This window comes from Mus caroli, unplaced genomic scaffold (genome assembly GCF_978045245.1).
Source record: "Mus caroli unplaced genomic scaffold, Mus_caroli_1 scaffold_15, whole genome shotgun sequence".
NCBI classification, from domain to species: Eukaryota; Metazoa; Chordata; class Mammalia; order Rodentia; family Muridae; genus Mus; species Mus caroli.
The window spans coordinates 28,143,548-28,164,380 of record NW_028227270.1 but is presented as its reverse complement, the minus strand read 5'-3'; the positions used below and the strand labels follow the sequence as shown (position 1 = coordinate 28,164,380).

The 20,833-nt window shown below is 40.4% G+C and overlaps 1 protein-coding gene and 1 long non-coding RNA gene across 4 annotated transcripts in view; one reads left to right on the top strand and one right to left on the bottom strand.

Moving 5' to 3' along the window:
* The window catches only part of Tent2 (terminal nucleotidyltransferase 2), a 51,281-nt gene extending 47,498 nt beyond the window's left edge, over positions 1-3,783 (bottom strand). For both annotated transcript variants that reach the window (XM_021180433.3, XM_085830910.1), the window contains exon 1: positions 3,479-3,783. The gene's annotated coding sequence lies outside the window, so the exon portion shown is untranslated. The remainder of the gene's footprint in view (positions 1-3,478) is intronic.
* Positions 3,784-3,826: 43 nt separating this feature from the next.
* LOC110308085 (uncharacterized) lies at positions 3,827-20,377 on the top strand. 2 transcript variants are annotated; one of them, XR_015045380.1, is made up of 4 exons: positions 3,827-4,051; positions 5,776-7,886; positions 12,428-12,529; positions 20,215-20,377. It is a non-coding gene; the product is annotated as an uncharacterized LOC110308085 (long non-coding RNA). The 2 variants fall into 2 exon arrangements; XR_015045379.1 differs by lacking the exon at positions 12,428-12,529.
* Positions 20,378-20,833: the final 456 nt, after the last annotated feature.

Sequence of the window (20,833 nt, the reverse complement as noted above, 5' to 3'; positions counted from 1 at the left end):
TATGTGCGTAATACCTAGACAGTTAAATGAATTACAAAAAAAAAAAAAAATTAGAGAATTTGAAAAATTCTAAGAGTTAGAAAGGGGGCTGGAGGAGCCTAAAAAGAAACTAAAACTTACGCATATAAATTTTGTTCCTTGGTTTTTCAATTCTGAAAAAAAAAACCTCACTCCAAATGCCTAACTCTAATTTGTACCAGAGACAAAGTATTTCCCATAGGAAATAAGTCTCTCCACTTCCTCCACCAAGTCTACACTTCCTGCTAGGGGGTTTGGGGGACAGTTGGTTGTTATTTCTTTACAGTAACTGCTGACCTGTACCTGAATTACACTGCTCAGAGGGAAGGGATGGCTAAGACTTGGTTCCCTTTTCTCTGCTTCCCTGAACAAACTGCTCATTCACAAACAATCTTTTTCACCAAGTTTATGAAAAAAATGTCATTAAGTGGTCCGCATAATGAATTTTGTTTGACATATCGTATTTTGGAATACAGAAACTATGGACCTAAGTAAAAGAAGCATCTATACTTTAGAAAACTACAACTAAAAAGTTCTATTTCAAGTCATGCAGAGAGGCACACACCTGAAATTCCAGGGCTTGGAAAGCTAAGCGAAGATGATCAGCAGTTTGAGACCAGCTGGGAAACCTCAGCAAGTTCACACTCAGCCTGGGCCAGACAAAGAAGACTGAAAACCAAGAAAGCCCTGTCTCACAGCTAGCCGTGGTGGCACATTCCTGAAACCCCAGAACTCAGGGCCTGAGGCAGATGGACTGTGAAGTGTACAGCCTGAGTTTCAAAGGAGTGAAGACCTATCTCTAAAAGCAAACAAGGAAGACCGGAGGGGTCGTGGTCAAGAGCTCTGACGGCTCTTACAGAGGACCCAGGTACAGCCCTCACTACCAACACGGTGGCTCCAGTTCCAATCAACAATATGCTGGGTTTTGCTTCTGGACCCAAACAAGTCCTATATGTCTGCATTCAGACTTAAAAGATTCAGAAATGTCGGTAATAAGCTCTCACTTTTATTTCTATCCCATTACATGATCAAATCCAACTAAGTAGAAGTCAAAAGAGGATATGGTATACAGAACTACTCTACAACATTAAAACCAGATAATTCTTGGCTTAAAATTTTCTTAGCCAAAAATTCTAGGGTACATATCTAATTCAGTATATTCAAATGCAAAATAAGTATTAACTTCCATGTATTATTTTATTGAGAAAGGGTCTCACTGTGTATTGTAGCCTTGCTGTCTTGGAACTCTAGACCTGGCTGGCCCTGAACTCAGAGATCAGCCTGCCTCTGAGAAACAGTCATTCTTCTGGAGTCCTAAAATAAAATACTAGTCAGGTTCTCTCAGGAATTCTGACCCTTAAGTTAAACTTACCTGACAGACTTCAAAACAGAACCATTCCTAAGAAAGTTAACCAGTAGCATTCTAGGCTCACACCCCCACCCCCATAGCCTAAACAATCCTCTAGAGATAAGGAAGTTAATCAAAACCCAGAGATTTCAAAACTGTTTTCTAATATACTTCAATGATTGTAATGATATTAAAACAATGATCTACTGCAAAAACACAAGGGAACCAGTTGTGGTGGCATACACACCTTTGATCCCACTGCTTAAAAGACAGAGGGAGGCAGATCTCTGTGAGTTCAAGGCCTGCCTGGTCCAAAAACATGGTAAGGTCTAGGCTAGCTAAAGCTATAGAGAGAGATCCTGACTGAAGAGTAAAACAAAACACAAGAGATGTTTGTAAAATGGTTTAATGAACTTCGATCAAGTGAAACTATCACTGTATCAGAACTTCATAAAATCTTAACCATTTTCGTTATAGTCTTAAAAAAGCTCCCCCCACTAGAGACTACCTGTAAGTTATTTCACATGTTCTGTAGTAGTATGACTAAATTTTATAGTAACAGCCAGAAAGAGATAGTATCCTACTTTTCATACCTTAAAAGTTACTGGCTTTTTTTTGTTTGTTTGTTTGTTTGTTTTTTGTTTTTTTGTTTTTCGAGACAGGGTTTCTCTGTGTAGCCTTGGCTGTCCTGGAACTCACTTTGTAGACCAGGCTGGCCTCGAACTCAGAAATCCGCCTGCCTCTGCCTCCCGAGTGCTGGGATTAAAGGCGTGCGCCACCACGCCCGGCTAGTTACTGGCCTTTAAATCTGTACAAAACAATAAAATAGGATAATCTAGATAAAATGTGTACTGTTTTTAAAAAGCATTGTACTACTTCTTGCCTTGAGAAAAGAACTTTAAGACTGCTTTGTCTAATATGCTTAAATCAAGGCAAGATTAATACAGGTTTATGTGTAAATGAACAGACACGAGACACGACAGTAACAGAGTATTTCGAGTGATAATAGTATTTGGTCTCTTAATTTGCAACTGGAATTAACTGTAGTCAAATTGATCTCAACAAGTTATAGACTACTCAAGTTTACATAACTGTCTCTTAATCAAGATTCCTGAGAAAGTAGCAATTACCTACTATAAACAAGAACTGTATGGCTTAATCAAGTTATGTGTGCACTCTTAAGTGTCTTGGATCAGTTCTTTGTTCTACAAGTGTAACTCCCAAATCCTGCTCAGCATGCACTGTCAAAACCACCTTCGGGCTTTGAACAGAGCATTCTTTTTATTAAAAATTAAATTCCATCCAAGAGTTTCACGGAGTCTGTGTATTTCTCGAACACATACAATCGGGGCTATTCACACCAACCAGTGTTTCTATTACAGGTTACTGATCAGTACAGATTAACCTTGTTAATAGCTGTTAACACAGCAAAGCCCTGTAGTACTAAACTATGTACTATGATGGTAGTGTGACTTCACAAAAACCATACGCTAAACATGTTAAGTTTCCAACCCTGTTTGACCTGCACAATTTTTCCTCTTCCTTTCCTCTTATCAATAAACTATTTTAAACAACGCTCAAATGGGGCAAAACAAGAAAAGAAACTTAAGTCACCAGATACCAGGAAACACATTGCCCCTTGTGTTCTGAAGCAGATAAAGGAAGGAGAGCCCAACCACAAATCTGACTAGGAAAAGTGAATTCGACCATCAGCCAGTCCCGACCTGTGTTTTTACTGAGATGACTCCATGCTGTTTAATTGTCTTAAAGATAAATGCCTTCCACAAGAGTTCGTTAATTAAGACATTTACCTTAGGTCTCCACTGCCTTTTGGAACTCCAAGAGGGAGTATCAAGACAGTCTTACTCTTTCGGTCTAGGGAATGAGGATAGGGCGGGAGGCGACAGGAGAACTAGCGAGAAGACAGATCAGAGAATGGCCAACATTCTTCCCAAAGTCCGGCGGCCTGGGAACGCCCCTAATCCGGGGAGCTCCGGGGGAGCGCCAGGCTCTCCCGCGCAAAACACAGCGCCAGTCTCAGCCAAGTTTCACGCGCCCGGCCGGGGACCGGGGCCTGCACACGTGCATCCCCACCGAAGCCACGAAACTCACCGGCGTCCACGCCGAAGGGCCGAGCGGGGCCCAGCGGCACTGCCCGCCAACACGCTCCCAGGCCGGAGCTGCCGCCCGAGCAGGCAGAGGTAGGAGCGGCCAGCGGCGCGGCGCGGCCCAGCTCGGGCGGGCAGGGCGGCGGAGAGTCACGAGCCTAAGGCCGGGCCCGCGCGGCCGTGGAAGGCTGGGGATGGCAACAACAAAAAGAAAGGGGGGGGGGGGGGGAAAGGCGGAAGACTAAAAAGTCGCCGAAAAGGCGGCGTAGACAACCCTGTCACAGGACCCGGAAGATCAACGTGACCCCGGAAAGGAATCAGCAGCTGGAGCGAAAGGTCAGATTTCCGGCAGCAGACGCTGGAGAGCGCGTTTGCTGAGCTGCGCAGGCGCACAGCCCCGCCCTGGTCCGGCCAGGGAGTCTGCGGGCCGCTGCTGAGATAGTGGCAAGGGAAGGTACAGCCCGGCCCTTCCGCGGGGCAGCTGGCCATTTCCAGCAGGCCTGTTCTGTCCCAGGATGACCTTCCAGGAGATATCCAAAACCAACCTTCCCATTGCTGGAAAGATCAGTATGAAATCGTGAGTGATGGTCTCAAAAACAAACAAACAAAAACAGTTTCTTGGAGCAAAATCATGCCTCTAATGCCCAAAACCACCCACACATTACCCTGCCCTAGCTCGCACTCACTTGTCCAACAAGCACCCACCATTGTTTCTCTTTGAGAGAGCTGTAGTATCTGGTGAAACTGTCGAAACTGCTTGATTTATTGATGAATATCTGTAAACAATAGCCCTGTTTTGTCCCCTAGGATCTGACTGCTCCCAATCCCGAAAGTAATGATTTGTTTACTGCTTTTTGGTTTTCTTGTTATTTCTTCTGGGGTTTTTTTCCCATTGTTTTTAAGTTTGGGTTTTTGTTTGTTTTTTTTTTCTTTTTCTTTTTTGTTGTTGTTGTTGTTTGGTTTTTTCGGGACAGGGTTTCTCTGTATAGCTCTGGCTGTCCTGGAACTCACTTTGTAGACCAGGCTGGCCTCGAACTAAGTAGTTATTAAATTTTTTTCTACCTTAACTCACAAACTGAGGTCATCTTCCCGATAATGTAAGACCCCCTTTTGGGGACCCCCCCCCCCACTCCAGCCTCGGGAGAGAGAGAGAACCCAAATAAACACGAGAATCCTTTCTTGTTGTAAACACATAAGGCAGTTTAACGACAGAGCTCTGGGTCGAAACATATCTCACGCAGGAGACAGTGGATTCAACCCCAAGGCTCGAAAATTAGGGGTTTTTATGGGGTAAGGGGCTTAGGGGTGTGGAATTCAGCATAAGGACACGCTATTGGCTTATTCAAACATTAACAGAAAGATTACATGTCAGCAAAAGGGCAGCAGGACTTTGTTCCTGTGGGCTGGGGGCTTATCTTTGTTCACATAGCAACCAGTTGATGTAGGACTTTACCCGGCGTCAAGGGGCAGTAGACAGAGGGGAGGTTCCGGCTAGGTGGTGTTGACCCAGACAAGATAGCCTTGCCTGTGTCGTTGCATTTTTTCATTTTTACAGTCAAGCTGTTCTTAGGAATGTCTTAACAACAGCCCTGTCTGTTCTGCTTTGTTCTCAGCCGCAGGCAGCCTCTAGGCTCACAAACAACCAGCAACTTCTGAGTACTTTACATGACTTACAGGTCTTGAAATTTCATCTTTCTTTCATTAATACTTAGAGTCGTTCGATAACTTACTATATGAATAATAACTTAGCTGAATCCCACTTATTTTGATGAGTTTTCGTTTCACTTGACCTGCAAAATCTTTATAAATTATATTTGAATCATTTAAATAATTTTTAAAAAAACTTGTCACGTGTTTCCGAGTATCATCTGATGTGGTAAATGTTCATTGTGCTTTGGTAATAAAGTATGTTCAGTTATTGTATAGAGTGTTTTATAAATGTCAGTTAAGTTGATCTTCAACATGGCTCTGGTTTCCTGTCTTGCTTGTCTTTTCAAGCATAAGAAAGGCATATAAGAAGGCTAGGGCTGGGCCAGGTGTGGTGGTGCACGCCTTTAATCCCAGCACTTGGGAGGCAGAGGCAGGCAGATTTCTGAATTCAAGGCCAGCCTGGTCTACAAGGTGAGTTCCAGGGCAGCCAGGACTACACAGAGAAACCCTGTCTTGAAAAACCTAAAACAAACAAACAAAGACGTCCAGCCTATCATGTATGAGTCTCTGGGTTCAATACCCAGTGCTGAAAAAGTACTGGAAATATGACTATAATTACGGCTCATTCTCTGTTTCTTTTCTGTCTGTCAGCTGCTACTGCCCATATTTATCGCCTGCCAGAGAAAGTTTTTATCATTATGGAGAGATCTACATTGTCAACTGACCTATTTTTTTGCGGTTATTATTACTCTGGAGTATGTTCTTTCTGATCATAATGCAGGTATTCCAGCTTTAAGGTGGATAGTATTCATGTACATTTTAAAAGGGGAAATGCATTTATGACTTTTCTCCTCACTCTAACCAACATATCTGACAGAAAGGTTTCAGTTGGCTCATGGCTTCAGAAATTTCAGTGCATTGTAGCTAGGAAGTCATAAAAGAGTTCACCACAGCCAATAGCATGCTCACACTTGCCCAGTACCAAACTGATCCATCGTCACGGACTTCTATACAATTAGAATGGCTGTTTTAAACCATGAAGCTCCACTTAGGGCTTCACATTTCCACTACCAATTACATTGTATACACTTCACCACCATGACCACCACCACACATACATTAGAAAGTTTTTTAAACTTTTTTTTTAAAAAACTATGACACAATTGGCTCACAAATATGAATCACAAATAACTACTTTTAAAACTGTTCAACATCCCTAGTTATCACAGAACTGTAAATTAAAATTACTTTGAATAAGTTAATTCTCACTTCAATCAGAATGCTATCATCAAGAAATCTGACAATAAATGTTGAAGAGAATGGAGGGGAAAAGAAATCCTTACCCTGATGGGAAAACAAATCAATGAGCCAGTATGAAACTCAGTTGGGGGGCTGGAGAGATGGCTCAGTGGTTAAGAACACTGACTGATCTTCCAGAGGTCCTGAGTTCAAATCCCAGCAACCACATGGTGGCTCACAACCACCTGTAATGAGATCTGATGGATGCCCTTTTCTAGGGTGTCTGAAGACAGCTACAGTATACTTACATATAATAAATAAATTAATTAGAAAGGAAGAAAGAAAGAAAGAAAGTCCTGAAAAAATTAAAAATAGACCTGCCATATGACCAGCTTTTCCATGCCTACATGTTATGTGCAGAGAACTCCATAGCCTACAGTGGAGATATTTTGCACATCCATGTTTCTTGCTGCTCTAGTCTACAACAGCAAAGAAATTAAACCAACCTAAGCATTGTTTGATAGATGAATGGATAGTGAAAATGTGGTACATACACAAAATGGAGTATTCATCTCTAAATAAAAATAAAAACAAATTTTCATGGTAATAATGGATAGACTTAGAAAGTACAATACGTGAGGCCACATAGACTCAAAAGAAAAAGCTTTCTGTCCTCCCTCCCTCACATGAGGATGCTAGCTTATGAAGCCTATTGTTTATATATGTCAACAGATGTAGATGAAGCTGTTGAAAGTGGTACAGCTCTGGGGAAAAAGTCTTTCCCCAATGGAAGTGTTACTACTTGGCTTCTGTGGCAGGACTGTAGAGGTGTCCCCAAAATGTTATAACTCTGAAGGGAAGGTTTCCTGGCAGTCCAGATTCAAAGAATTGTGGAGAGCCTTTTGGGGTGCTGCTTGGCGGGAGTCTGACATTGGCCAAGGACAAGGAAATGGGCTTCAGGTAGGAATCTGGCACTGGCCATGACAGTGACATAAGTTCAGGCAGGAATCTGACATCTGGGCATGATGAGGAAGTAAGTAAGGCAAGAATCTTACTTCAGGCTATAATAGGGAAGTAGGGTAAGGCAGGAATTTTAGTCTTAGGGTGGAACAAAAGAAGTAGGCTTCAGGCAAGATTTTGGGCTTGGACAAGGAAGTGGGCTCAGGTATTTTGGTCATTATGACAAGCCCTTGGAAACAACTGTCACAGGAGTAATCAAGGGACTTTACTTATTGCCTTGCTTGTTCCTTATTGTACTGGTCGCCCTTAATACTTGCATGTAATTAAAATGGTATAAAAAGCGGATTGGGAAAATTAAATTTGCCTTCAGTCTCAGAATTGACTGGGGTCATGCTACAATGTTGTCTTTTTTCTTTTTAATCCTCACTCCTGCACTGAGACCCTGTTGACTGACTGAGGGGGCTTGGTCAAAGAACACCACAAATCACGCCATCACACAACAAATCTCATACAGTCGACTCAAAAAGATTGGAAAGCCCAGGAGGGGGCCTGCCTCCACTCTGGTAAGCAGCAGCAGCAGAGAACTGAGCGGAAGACAGACTTTATAGAGGGTTTCTTGGAGGACGGGGTATATGGAGCTTCCCAGAGTGGCCTGATCTCAGGACAAGCACATGGATTGCTGTTTTGTTTTGTTTTGTTTTGTTTTCTGTAGAGTGGGGCCTGGCCACTCTCATACCCCAGAGGCTTGAGACAGCCTTTACAGCCATTATGGAAGTCTGGGAGGGATGGGGTGGGGAGTGGGGTTGATCCTGGAGCACCTTAGGGATGATACCTAGCAATTGGAGCTCTTCAGGGCCAGGCTTGGCTGTAGCACCTTCCAGGGGTCAGGACCAGCATCCAGAGTAGTCTAGAGGTCAAGCCTAGCAGCTGGAGGTCATCAGAGGCAGGGTTTACAAAGGGAGCCTCTACAACCACAGGGAAAGTGGTTAAGTTTTGGTTTGTTTTTTTGGTTTCTCGATTAGGGTCTTACTATGTAGTTCTGGCCATCCTGGAGGCATTTTAACAGCTGACAAAATAGTCTACACCAAAAATAATCAGAAGAAATATGGAAGGAAACTATACAATCATTAAAAGAAAATTTTATTTTATTAGTCAAGGTTCTCTAGAGAAACAGCACTGATAGAATAAAATATATATATACATATATATGCATGTATATGAATACACACACATATTTGAGATTTATTAGAGTGGCTTACAGTCAGTGGCCTGATTATTCCAAGAATAGCTGTCTCCTGGCAAAAGAATCCAGTAGTTGCTGAGTCCACCATGTCTCAGATGGTTTTCAGTGTGTGATAGAAGGAGGCTGTAATGCCAGTGAAGGAATCAACTTGAAAGCAAGAATAAGGAGAACTAGACATAGAAAGCAAGTTTCCTTTTCCATATCATTTATAGAGGCTGCCACTAAAAGATATAGCCCAGATATAAGGTGGGTCTTCTCACTTCAAATGATCCAATCAAGAGAAATTTCTCACAAGTTTATTCTGCACCTTAGGTTTGGGTTCCAGATATTGTCAAGATATATATTTCAGATATACTCAAGTTGGCCACTTTGAGTAGCCGTCCCATCTACCAAAAGGATATTGCAAATATTTATGTACCAAATATAAGAACATCCAAGTTCATAAAAGAAATACTACTACAGCTAAAACCACATATTGACACTCAGTGATAGTAAGTGACTTTGGTACTCCATTCTCACCAACAGACAGGTCATCCTGACCAGAACTAAACAGAGAAATGGGAAGTTAAGTAGCATCATGAATCTAGTGGACCTAGGTAATATTTAGAGAACATTTCCCCCAAACACAAAGGATATAGTTTCTTTTCAGCGGCTCATGGAACTTTCTCCAAAACTGACCAGATATTAGGACATGAAACAAGTATTAACAAATATAAGAAATTCAAAATAACACCCTGTTTCCTATCTGACCACCATAAAGTAAAATTGGATAACAGCAGCAACAGAATGTATACAAACTCATGGAACTGAACAAGTCACTCACTGTTAAATGAAAATTGGGTCAAGACAGAAATCGGGAAAGAAATTAAATTTTTGTTTTTTAGAATTAAATGAAAATGAAAATAACTTTTCCTATCATACAATGAAATGAAAGCAGTTAAAAGAGGTAATTCATCATGGTGCTTACATCATAATACTAAAGTTATCTCATATTAGTACTTTAACAGAATCCCTGAGAGCTCTAAAACAACAAGAAGTAACACCCCAAGACATAGATAGCAAGAAATAATCAAACTCAATGAAATAGAAACAAGGAGGAAAAACAGTATGAATTATTAATGAATTGACAAGTAGGTTCATAGAGAAAATCAACAAATTGGCAAGCCCTTAGCCAAATTAAAGAAAAGACAAAGAGAAGAAACAAATTAATAATACTAGAGATGAAAGGGGGGCATCACATCAGACACTAAGAAAATTCAGAGAACCATAGAATATACTTTTAAAATCTGTACTCCACAAAACCAAATATCTGAGCTGGAGAGATTGCTCCGTGGTTAAGTGCACTGACTGCTCTTCCAGAGGTTCTGAGTTCAATTCCCAGCAACCACATGGTGGCTCACAACCATCTGTAATGGGGATCGGATGCCCTCTTCTAGTGTCTTCTAGCTGAAGACAGCTATAGTATACTCACACACACATGAAATAAATAAATAAATAAATAAATAAATAAATAAATAAATCTTTTAAAAAACAAAAACAAAAATCTAAAAGAAATGGATACGTTTCTCAATATATACACAAACAATGTTAAATCAAGATCAAACAATTCAAACAAACCCATAACACTTAGTGAAATAGAAGTAGTAATTAAAAGTCTTCTAACCAAAATAACCCAAAGACAGATGGATTCGGTGCAGAATTCTACCAGATATCTCAGGAAGAGCATCAATAACACCAATACTCCTGAAATTATTCCTACAAGATAGAAACTGAAGGAACAGTTCCTAATTCTTGTGAGGTTACTATTGCTCTGACAGCAAATCTACACAAAGATCCAACAACAGAAAGAAAATTATAGACCAATATCCCTTAAGGACATAGATGAAGATGTTCTTAGTAAGATACTTGCAAATTGAATCTGAGACTGCATCAAAAAGATTACCCACTATGATCAAGTTGGCTTCATCCCAGAGATGCAGGGATGGTTTAACATATGTAAATCAATAAATGTAATCCACATATAGATAGTCTGAAGGACAAAAACCACATAATCATCTCATTTGATGCAAAAAAAAAAAAAAAGGCCTTGACAAAATCAAACATACCTTTGTGATGAAAGTCCTGGAGAGATCAGGGAGTACAAGAGACATATATCAATATAACAAAGGTGGTTTACAGCAGGCAGCATCTACCTAAATGGAGAGACAGGCAAAGCATTTCCACTGAAATCAGGAACAAGACAAGAATGTCCACTCTCTTCCCTTATTCAGTGTAAGTACCTGAAGTCTTAGCTAGAGCATTAAGGCAATGGAAAGAGATCAAGGGGCTATGAATAGGAAAGGAAGAAGTCAAAGTACCTTTATTTGTAGGCATTATGAATGTACAAATAAAAGCCCCTAAAGACTCCACCAGGATACTTCTACAGCTGATAAAGGCTTTCAGCAAAGAAGCAGGATACAAAATTAACTCACAAGAATCAGCACGCGTGCGCACACAGACACACACACACACACACACACACACACACACACATACATTGTTAATGATTAGGAAAAAACAATGAAATCTAAAAGGGCTGAAAGATTGGTCAGTGGATTAAAAGCACTTGCTGTGAAACTGTAAGGACAGTGTTCAAATCCCCAGAACCCATCCATGTAATCAGCCTGGCTGTCTAGGCAGCCTGCCTGCAATCCCAGTGCTTAGGAAGAACCAGAGAATCCCAAAGCTTGCTAGCTGCACCAGCCAGGATTGGTGAGCCCACACAAGCATATGCACACACAATGAACACACATTGCGTGCATGCACACACCTGCACACCCATGCATGCAGAACTAAGTATTTATTCCCACCTAGTTAATGATAAAGAAAAAAAAAAAACCCAGACTAACCAGACTTTTAGACACACTCAGTGGTAGAGCAATTGCTTACGTGCACAAGGACTAATCACACCAAGATGTGTTAGTAAGAATATGCAGCAACTGAAACTCTCATGCAGTACTATAACATCTTGACATCTTTAAAAGATAAGTATACAGTTCAAGCATATTAGAACATTTATGTAATCCCAGCAGAGGTAGCAGGATAGGCAATATGTCTAAATGATGAATGCCAGGTCAGCCTCCTCTAAATGTCTTTTTAAAAAATAAGTTAAGTATGTGTTTACATGGGCTCCTAGGACATTGAAAAAAATGCACACTCATACCAAAACTTGTGCACAAATATCCCCAGCAACTGTATCTGTAATAGCCAAAAATTGAAAGGACACAGTGTCTATTGACAGGTACATAGTTTTAAAAAAAAATCACAATTTATCCATTTCAGAATAGAAACAAACTACTGTTCTTTACAACAACATAGATCAAAGTAATGATGATCACTGAAAGAAATGGGACCAACCCCAAATGCTTGCAAAGGAGCACTGCTTATAAAAGCATCTCAGAGGTAGCCTGGGAGATGGAGTAGGGGCAGAGAAGGAGGGGGAGGGGAGATTGCAAAGGCATATGACGAAGCTTCCTGAGAGTTAGACACATCATCATTACCTTGATTGTTATAGTGTGTGTGTGTGTGTGTATGCATAAGATTATATGCAACTCATCATGTCTCAAATACACCTAAAAATACTATTAAAGTTAGAAAGAAGCTCTTGGTCCATCTTGCAATTGGGCTAAGTCTCTGTGCATGATTTTGTAATATGATAGACTGGTTATTTAGAAGTATGGGTTCCTTGAGTTATGAAGTTGTTTTCAGAGAGGATTCATTGAGGAAAGAATATTCATCCTGAATGTGAGACACACCCATGCCATCAGTTGAGAACCTATGCTGAATATAAAGAATACCACAATCTCTTTCTATGTGTCCTAGTTCATCGAAATGTGAGAAACCCTGGCCATATGCTACCACCATGAATTTCACCATGAAAATCAGTACCATTTCAAATTGTGAGCCAAAAGAAAGCCTTCTTCTGTAAGTTGCTTGTTGTCAGCAGGCTGTTCTATAATCACTAGCTTACAAGTCTTTCTTGTAACAGAAGAGGAAAGGAGTTATACCCATTGAAGAAACTAGAAGGAATTTATCATAGGACCGAGAGCAATTCCTTCCTTCCTTCCTTCCTTCCTTCCTTCCTTCCTTCCTTCCTTCCTTCCTTCCTTCCTTCCTTCCTCCCTTCCTTCTTTCCTTTATCACCTCTCTCTCTCTCTCTCTCTCTCTCTCTCTCTCTCTCTCTCTCTCTCTCTCTCTCTCTCTCTCTCTCTCTCTCTCTCTCTCTCTCTCCTGTCCTAGAACTCACTATGTAGACCAGGCTGGCCTCAAATTTACCAAGATCTGCCTTCTCTGCCCCCCAAGTGCTGGGATTGAAGGCATGCACGATATGCCTGGCTCAAGAGCTCTTTCTTTGTGTATGAGTTACATTACTCCAATCTAAATCTATCTTCAAAGCTTCTCCCCTTTTGATTAAACTTTGCTATATATTAAAGATAGAGATGCTTCAGAGAATATAACATTACTATGTGGCCTATAATTTCCTTGCTGTGAAAGAATAATTAGAGTGAATCCACTAATTGTTAAACAACAGAAAGAGTGGATACAAATAATTGTGACATGCCAGTAATCCTAGAACTAGCAGGCAGAGGGAGGCAAGAGAATCAACATTCAAAGCCTGCCTGGCCAACATAATAAATTCAAAGCCAGTCTATGATACATTCTGAGACTCTGTCTCAAAAAAGCAAAAACCACTCAAGCCACAACAAATACAGTTGTGGCCCAGTGTTAGAATACTTGCTAAGCATGCTGTGGGTCCTTGGGACAAACCACAGCCCCATGAAAAATAATAATCACAATAATAGATGACTATTAATATATCTTGTACCTATTAGTGCCTCTCGTTCATCTTGGGGATGAATAAGATTGCCCTGGTGACCTCCTTCATATAGCTTCAAGATAAAGAGAGGGTACAGGAGCACTTTAACATTTACAAGACAAAAATTTTTCATGATATTAACAGATAAAATGAAAATATATTTTACTATAAGAACAAATAGCTAGGACAACTAACCTGTTACACTTACACTTCGACTAGTCTGCCTCTTCCAAGCTGGTTGACTGGGATGAAAGAAGGTCTCTTAGCAGGTCTGACTGCTTATATAGTTGGAAAGAAGATGCATAGTGCAACCAATCAGTTTCAGAGATTTCTAGGCCATATGGTTGTGTACTTTCTGAGCTTAGCCAGGTTCCCTGCAGGATGGAGCATCCCTTGTTTCACCTCCCTCATAACATCCTGTATCTTAGCAGGCTTTCCTCCAAAATGGAAGCTTTAACTTTAGAAGAAATTGGTACACAACATCATGTGTAAGGACACTGGGTGTCTTAGTGCATTTCTGTACAGTGCAGGACTCCTCTAATGGGTAAACCTGACCAGGGAATTTCTACTGACCTAAGTCATCTTCAATTCAATCCCTTCCCTTCTTCCTCTCCTTAACAGTCACCAGAGACTTGTAAGCATGCACGTGCACGCACATGCACAGGCGCGCGCACACACACACACACACACACACACACACACACACACACACACACAGAGAGAGAGAGAGAGAGAGAGAGAGAGAGAGAGTTAGAGAGAGAGTTAAAACAAAATAACAAGTCTTTTCAAATATTTTTAAAATAATTCCAAATCATCTCAATTTTCCTCTCCTTTTTTTCTTTGGCATGGAGGAGTATCTATCTGCAAAGCATGTGTGATTCCATATGGACAAACTAATATCATAGCTCTTAGCCTTCATTACTTTGAAAGCTATAAAAACCAATGCAAAATAACATTCTGAGCAATATTTAAAATGTAAAGTACTCTTCAAATAAAATAATGTATAAATTTTACAAATTGAAGATCAAGTTGCTACTAAATGAGGATCTATGATAATGCCTCAAGGGTAGATTCAACTATCTGAAGAGAAAAACCGTAATTAAATGAGTTAATTAGACAAAAACATTCCACTGAATCAAGTCATAGTTTAAATTAGTGAGTTTTTTTTAAAGCCAAGAACTGAAATTATATAGGTATGTGGACTTTTTGTGTTTTTGTACAAGTTAATAAATGCTCAGGCTATATACAAATATAATATTATAACAACTTGTTGGAGACTCCCTTTCTCAGCAGGGCTTTCCCTTCTTCCCTGATATTATCTAGAGAGTGTCTGTGGGCACAGATGCCTGACTTTCTCTGGAGGATGACCCTGCACAGACAGAGCTTCCTGCAAACACTGCATGATTCAGTACATAAGTCCTGCTCAGAACTTCCACTGTATGATAGTTAGGTGCTGTGTTATGACCAATCATCCTTTCCTGCCCATAGCCCCCAACCCTTACATATCCTACCCCTGGAACAATAACGTTGAGCTGTCTCTCCGTAAACCATTCCATTATACTCAGAGCCATTGCCACTGCTCCATGCTTCTGCTCCCTCTGCCCTTGTGGGCCAGTGGCTAACAACCCCAGAGGAGAAGGACACCCACAAAAACTCTTTATTTCATGCCTTTTATTCTTTTTTGGGGGGGATGCGGGGGGGGTTTCGAGACAGGGTTACTCTGTATAGCCCTGGCTGTGCTGGCCTCGAACTCAGAAATCCACCTGCCTCTGCCTCCTGAGTGTTGGGATTAAAGGCGTGTGCCACCATGCCAGTCACCTTTTATTATTATTGCTATACATATAAAACAAGAACATATAGGATATGTAATCACTGATGGATTAATTTATGATATAATCTGCTACATTCATTTAGCAGATTATATCATAATAATTTTAATAATCATAATAATCATAATCATAATAAACTTACCTCTTTTTCTTTAATTATATATAATATATGAAATATAAATATATATAACAATAATAAAACATAACAAATTATAATAATCATATATAAATAAATAATAAAACATAACATGTTATGTTTTAATAAAATATATAATAAATAATAAAACATATATAAAATAAAATAATAAAACATATAACAAATTATAACAAATCATAATAAACTTACCTCTTTTTCTTTAATTATATATATTATAATATATGAAATATAAATATATATAAAACAATAATAAAACATAAAACAATAATAAAATATATAAAGACAATATAGGTTATGTATTCACAAATGGATAAATTTATTTACATTTCAAATGTTATCCCCTTTCCAAGTTTCCCCTCTGAAAACCCCATACCATCCCCCCTTACCCTGCTTCTATAAGGGTGCTCCCCCACTCCTGCCTCACCGCCCTAGCATTCCTCTACACATCAAGTCTTCACAGGACCAAGGACCTCCCCTCCCATTGATGCCAGATAAGGCCCTTTCAGCTCCTCCAGTCCTTCCCCTAACTCCTCCATTGGGGTCCCTATGCTCAGTCCAATGGTTGGCTGGGATCATCTGCATCTGTATTGGTCAGGATCTGGCAGAGCCTCTCAGGAGACAGCTTTATCAGTCTCCTGTCAGCAAGCACTTCTTGGCATCAGCAATAGTGTCTGGGTTTCCTGTCTTTATATGGGATGGATCCCCAAGTGGGGCAGTCTCTGGATGCCCTTTCTTTCAGTCTCTGTTCCACTCTTTGTCCCTGTATTTCCTTTAGACAGGAGTAATTATATGTCAAAAATTTGGAGATGGGGTGGGTGGTCACATCCCTCAACCGGGGGGCCATGCCTAATCTCTGGATATGATCTCAACAGGTTCTCCCTCCCCGTTGTGGGGTATTTCAGCTAATGTCATCCCATCCCTGATGGGTCCTGGGAGGCTCTTGCTTTCCTGGCATCTGGAACTTTCTGGTTGCTACCCCCAGTTCCCCACCCCCCCATTGCTACATAACTCTGTTCAATTTCCTGATCCTCTGTATATCTCCTCCATCTCCTTCCATACCTGATTCTTACCCTTTTTCCCCTCCACCTCCTCTCTTCCTCCCAAGTCCCTCCCACCCTCTATTTCCCTTGATTAAATTGTTTCCCCTTCTAAGTAGGTCTGAAGCATCCACACTTTGGTCTTCCATCCTTTAGAACTTCATGTAGTCCCTGAGTCGTATCAGGGGTATTCCTTGCTTTTTGCCTAATATCCACTTATCAGTGAGTACATACCATGTACATTCTTTTGGTTTGGTTTGGTTTGGTTTGGTTTGGTTTTGCTTTGCTTTGCTTTGCTTTGCTTTGCTTTGCTTTGCTTTGCTTTGCTTTGCTTTGCTTTGCTTTGCTTTGCTTTGGTTTTCGAGACAGGGTTTCTCTGTATACCCCTGGCTGTCCTGGAACTCACTCTGTAGACCAGGCTGGCATTGAACCCAGAAATCTGCCTGCCTCTGCCTCCCAAGTGCTGGGATTAAGGGCGTGTGCCACCACTGGCTGGCAACATGTGTATTCTTTTATACTTAGTTACCTCACTCCGGATGATATTTTCTAGATCCATCCATTTGCCTACAAATTTCGTGAAGTCATTGTTTTTAATAGCTAAGTGTATACATTGTGTAAATGTACCACATTTTCTGTATCCATTCCTCTGTAATGTTTGCTTTGAACTTTAGTAAAATTTCTTTTATAAATGTGGGTGTCCTTGTATTTGAAGCATAGATGTTCAGAATTGAGAATTCATCTTGATAGGTTTTTCCTATGATAGGTATGAAGTATCCTTCCTTGTATTTTTTGATAACTTTTAGTTGAAAGTCGATTTTATTCGATATTAAAATGGCTACTCCAGCTTGTTTCTTGGGACCATTTGCTTGGAAAACTGGTTTCCAGCCTTTCCCAATGAGGTAGTGTCTGTCTTTGTCAGTGAGGTGTGTTTACTGTATGCAGCAAAATGCTGGGTCCTATTTATATATGCAGTCTGTTAGCCTATGTCCTTTTATTGGGGAATTGAGTCCATTGATGTTAAGAGATATTAAGGAATAGCGATTGTTGCGTCCTGTTATTTTTGTTGTTAGAGGTGGAATTATGTTTGTGTGGCTATCTTCGTTTGTGTTTGCTGAAAGAAGATTACTTTCTTGCTTTTTCTAGGATGTAGTTTCCCTCCTTGTGTTGGAGGTTTCCATCTATTATCCTTTGTAGGGTTGGATTTGTGGAAAGATATTGTATAAATTTGGTTTTGTCATGGAATACCTTGTTTTTTCCATCTATGGTTATTGTGAGTTTTTCTGGGTATAGTAGCCTGGGCTGGCATTTGTGTTCTCTTAGGGTCTGTATGACATCTACCCAGGATCTTCTGGCTTTCATAGTCTCTGTTAAGAAGTCTGGTGTAATTCTGATAGGTCTACCTTTAGATGTTACTTGACCTTTTTCCCTTACTGCTTTTAATATTCTTTCTTTGTTTTGTGCATTTGGTGTTTTGACTATTATGTGACAGGAAGAATTTCTTTTCTGGTCCAGTCTATTTGGAGTTCTGTAGGTTTCTTGTATGTTCATGGACATCTCTTTCTTTAGGTTAGGGAAGTTTTCTTCTATAATTTTGTTGAAGATATTTACTGACCTTTTAAGTTAGGAATTTTCACTCTCTTCTATACTTACTATTCTTAGGTTTGGTCTTCTCATTGTGTCCTGGATTTCCTGGATGTTTGGAGTTAGGAGCTTTTTGCATTTTCTTTAACTACTGTGTCAATGTTTCTATGGTATCTTCTGCACCTGAGATTCTCTCTTCTATCTCTTGTAGTCTGTTGGTGATACTCATGTCTGTGACGCCTGGTCTCTTCCCTAGATTTTCTATCTTCAGGGTTGTCTCCCTTTGGGATTTCTTTATTGTTTCTATTTCCATCTTTATATCCTGGATGGTTTTGTTCAATTCCTTCAACTGTTTGTTTGTGTTTCCTGGTAATTATTTAAAAGATTTTTGTATTTCTTCTTTAAGGGCTTCTACCTATTTACCTGTGTTCTCCTGTATTTCTTTAAGGGAGTTATTTACATCCTTCTTAATGTCCTCTATCATCATCATGAGATGTGATTTTAAATCAGAGTCTTGTTTTTCCAGTGTGTTGGGATATCCAGGCCTTGCTGTGGTGGGAGAACTGGGTTCTGATGATACCAAGTAGCCTTGGTTTCTGTTGCTTATGTTCTTGTCCTTGCCTCTTGCCATCCGGTTAGCTGTGGTGTTAACTGGTCTTGCATTCTCTGACTGTGGCTTGTCCTTCCTATACGCCTGTATGTCAGCACTCCTGGGAGACCAACTCTCTCCAGGCACAATTTCGGTATGGAGAGCTGTGGCCCAGGGTCAGCTCCGGGGCACAGACAGAAACTGGAAGGATCCTGTCCCCAGCTGTTCCTTGGTTCCTGTGTCCTAATGGCTCTGGGCATGTCCCTCTTGGGCCAGGTATTTGAGCAGAAGTGATGGTCTCACCTGTGCTTCAGGTGTGTCAGCACTCCCGGGAGACCAGCTCTCTCCCTGCAAAATTTGGATAAATTAATGACACTGCCTTCTAAGTTTATTTACTGTTGTTCACTTGGATATATTTTTAGAGCTGATTGCTTGGGATTACATGGCCTCTCAGGAGCTTACTGTCTAGATAAAACTGACTTTCCTCTCAGTAACCATTAACTGTCTAGAGGTGGGCCTTGAGAAATACACCCTATCTATATTGGCATGTTGAGTGGTGTTGTTATTTTTTAAATATAAAAATTTATTGCTGGGCATGGTGGCACACGTCTCAGCCCTCGGGAGGCAGAGACAGGTGGATTTCTGAGTTCGAGGCCAGTATGGTCTACAAAGTGAGTTCCAGGACAGCCAGGGCTATACAGAGAAACCCTGTCTTGATAAACCAAAAATCTTAACAATATTTATGAGTCCATATTAACCTTCTCCCATACCTCTTCACTACCTAGTTAGGTTTCCATCCATCCATCCATCCATCTATTCATCCATCCATCCATTCATTCATTCATTCACTCACCTATTCAGTCAACAAACAAATATTTAATATCTTGTGTTTACAAGATTCTATTCTGGATAAATAGTCTCTATAAAGATGTTTTGGGGGGCTGGAGAGATGGCTCAGTGGTTAAGAGCACACCGACTGCTCTTCCAAAGGTCCTGAGTTCAAATTCCAGCAACCACATGGTGACTCACAACCATCCATAAGGAAATCTGATGCCCTCTTCTGGAGTGTCTAAAGACAGCTACAGTGTACTCACATATAATAAATAGATAAATCTTTAAAAAAAAAAAAAAAGATGTTTTGAGAGCAGGGGAAGGGGGAGGGGGAAACTAGGAAAGGGGATAACATTTGAAATGTAAATAAAGAAAATGTCTAATAAAAAACTGTCACCTGTTAAGAGATAAAGATGAAGGTAATGAATGATGAAACAGAAGAAACAGCTGCATAGAAAATGGTCCAAAATTCAGGACCAGAAAATTATAAGTAAGCAAGAACTGAAATCTTTTCATGAAGGACAAGGGTTTAATTTGAAGAAGCCTCTTTTCAAAAGAAAACACGAAAGGGGGCTAGTAGAAAAGTAAACCCACTGTGTAGGAACAGAATTCCCATGAGTATCAGAATTTAATGCTTAGTTTCTAGATTTTTCTGGTTGTATTTTGCCTTGCTTTATATCATAGTCTTACAATTTCTTATTTAAAAAGTTCCACTCAGAGCATTTTTTAGGGTGATGCTAACCAGATGGCTTTTTCTAATCTTCCACAGGGGGAAATGCAAAGCAGGACTTGAAGCCAGCACTGCCACCTACAAGCGAGGACTGTGAAAGGGAAAAAGACTGAAACTCCAGTCATCTGGATATTTGTCCAAGCTGCCAGAAAACTAAGAATAGACCTGTAGAGCGGGGCTTCTGGTTTATACAAAATAGAAATGTGTTTAAAATAAAATAAGAAAAGAAAAAGAACTTCAAAGCCTTGGCATTATTTGAAAACATGAAGTCTGTTTGCCTATGTATTTTATCTTTGTTTCAGCTTGTCATTCTACTCACTACCTGGGTCCTTGCACAAGTTCCCTTTCTTTCTGGGGTGTGTGTGTGTGTGTGTGTGCGCGCGCGCGCCCTCATTTGTGAACCAGAGAGAGGGAGCATGCATGTGCCACAGCATGTGTGTTGGAATCATGGGACAACCTAGGGTATCAATCCTCATCTGCCACCTTGTTGGAGACACTCTTGCTGCATGTTACACATGCTGGGCTTATGCTTGCAAACTTCCAGGGGTTCTCTTGTCTCTACCTTCTGTCTCCTAGTAGAGGCAAAATTAAGTTTCCCTACTTGAATAAAGATAGTAGACTTGCCTCTTTGTTAGTTTGAGTAAATTATTAGTGCTGT